We start from the raw sequence: 2,732 nt of genomic DNA on the forward strand, positions 1-2,732 counted from the left end.
GTGTTGTGTGCTCTCGTTCAAGGGACAGCGCGCGACACTTGAGGAAAGTGATTGATGATGTAGAGTGTGCCTAAAGAGAGTCACATGGAGAGATAACATTTTCTCAGGCTCTCACAGAGAGCAAATTGGTCAGGCAATGGCCATGACTCATCCACATGGCTGACACTGACAAAAGATCTACAAACTGCCGTACAGGGTTTCAGAGTAAGTCCTGAGGGGATTTGCCTGACCTTGTCAGATACAAAAGTTACATTTGTTGTTATATAGGTCTTGTTTTGTCTTGGTCTTAACCATTCAGAAGAAAAGTATATAAATGAGGTATAAAAAGTAAAGCCATATTAATATGCTGAGCTGTAAAAGGCTCAAGTCCTTTTGGTATATACTCAGTAGCAGTGTATCTGGATCAAAGTTTTAGTTTTTGGAGCAACTTCCACACTGATTTCCATAGTGGCTGTGCTAACTTACATCTCCAGCAGCAGCGTAGAAGGGCTCCTATTTCACTTCATCTTTGCCGAATTATTGTTCTTTATTCACACCGCTAGTCATCTTGAATGGGGTGAGCTGGAATCTCAGTGTAATTTTGATTTGCTTCTCCCTAGTGGCTGTAGGGAATTTTTCTGTTGAATATTTGTTTTCATGTGCTTATTGGCTATTTGTACTTCTTCTGAGAAATGTCTGCTCAATTCACTTACCTATTTACTTATTGGGCTATTTGATTCTTGGTGTTAAATTTTTGAGTTCTTTATATAGTCTATATATTAATCCTCTGGAAGAAGAGTAGCTAGTAGAGATTTTCTCTCATTCCATAGGCTGTATCTTCACTCTAGGGTGTCCTTTACTGTGCAACCCTTTTTAATTTGATGGGATCCCATTTGTTGATTTTAGTTATGATTTCTTGTGTTATTTGAGTCCCATTCTGGAATCATTGCAGAGCTCATGGCCCTGAATGTTTCCTCTATGTTCTTTTCTTTTTCTAGTACTTTCAAAGTTTTTGTATTTAGGGCAGGGTCTACAGGGTCTCACTGTGTAGATCAGACTCCTAGTGATCCTCCTGTTTACAGCCTCCCAAGAGCTGGGATTACAGGCGTGTGCCACCACGCCCAGTCTGAATGGTGTCTCAGCACGCCCCCAGGGTGGGGCCAGCAGGGCAGGTCTGGAGATTGAACTCCCGGCCCCTGTGTCTGCCCAAGCAGGGACTTTAATCTGCTGGCTATTTGGCCGGCCCGAAAGTTTTAAGTCTTATACCTAGGTCTTTGATCCATTTTGAATTAACTTTTGTATAGGGTGAGAAATAGGCATCCAGTTTCAGTACTCTACATATGAATATGCGATTCCTAGCACCATTTGTTAGAAGGCAGTCTTTTTTTTAAAAATAATTTTATTGAGAAACAAATAGCAATGAGACAGTTTCAAAACCAATTAGTGGGACAGTTGCAATACTTAATGCATTGCATATTGTTGTCTTAGTGGTTATTCATTGTGCAAGATGCAGACATGACATCCCATCCACAAACACTGTTAGAACAAATCTTTTATTCATTGAATTAAGAGAATGTAGCTGTATAACTATCCTAACTATTTTGAATATACAGATACAAAATGGTTCTTCATTTTTATCACCTATTTTTGTTTAGTTTCATTAAAGAAGGGTATTCCATTGTCATTTAAATATTATAGGTGCGTGAATTCAGCAAAATATTCCAATATAGTCCAGTAGTTCATAATAGTAGTGGGTTTTCTATAAGACTGGCAATGTCAGAAGTTGTTGTCTTGACCCTTTTACAGCTCAGCATATTAATATGGCTTTACTTTTTATAATTCATTTTTATACTTTTCTGCTGGATGGCTAAGACCAAGATAAAACAAGACTTATATAACAAGGAATGTAGCTCTTGTATCTGAAAGGGTCAGTCAAATCCCCTCAGGATTTACCCTGAAACCCTGTACTGCAGTCTGTAGATCCTCTGTCAGTGTCAGCCATGTGGATGAGTCACGGCCACTGCTTAACCAATTTGCTCTTTGTGAAAGCACGAAGACAGTCTTTTTTTTAATGCATGTTTTTGGCTTTGTTGAGAATCAGATAGTTGTAGCTGTGTGGGTTTGTTTCTATGTCCTCTCTTCTATTCCATTGGTCTATTTGTTGTGCAAGTAGCATGCTGCTTTGTTACTAAAACTTTGTAGCATATTTTCAAATCAGCTATTGTGCCACTAGCCTTGCTCCTGTTGCTCAGGAGTGCTTTGGGCTGTTCTTGGTTGTTTGGTTTGGTTTGGTTTGGTATTTCTATGTGAATGCTAGGACTGCTTTTTTTTTTTTTTTAGTTCTGTTAAGAATGTCACTGGAATTTTGATGGAGATTGCATTGAATCTGTAAATTGTTTTTGGAAATATGGGCATTTAAATGACATTAATTCTGCCTATCCATGAGCATGGGCATCTTTCCATCTTCTTGTGGCTCTAATGTCTTGCTTCAGCATTCTGTAATTTTCATCATAGAGATCTGTCTGTCTTAATTAGCTTTCCCATTGCTGGGACGAAATAACCGACACCTACAATTTGAAGGAGAAAGACTTAGCTTGGCTCAGAGTTTCAGGAGAGCCAGGCCATGCTTGGCAGGTACAAACGTGGAAACAGCATGACAGAAAGGGCTGGCAAAGGGAAAAGTGCTGCTCGTCTTGTGGCTGCCAGGAGGCAGAGAAATGACAGAGGAACCAGGAAGGGAGATATATATATAT

This window comes from Octodon degus, unplaced genomic scaffold, assembly GCF_000260255.1.
Source record: "Octodon degus isolate 3935 unplaced genomic scaffold, OctDeg1.0 scaffold00011, whole genome shotgun sequence".
NCBI lineage: Eukaryota > Metazoa > Chordata > Mammalia > Rodentia > Octodontidae > Octodon > Octodon degus.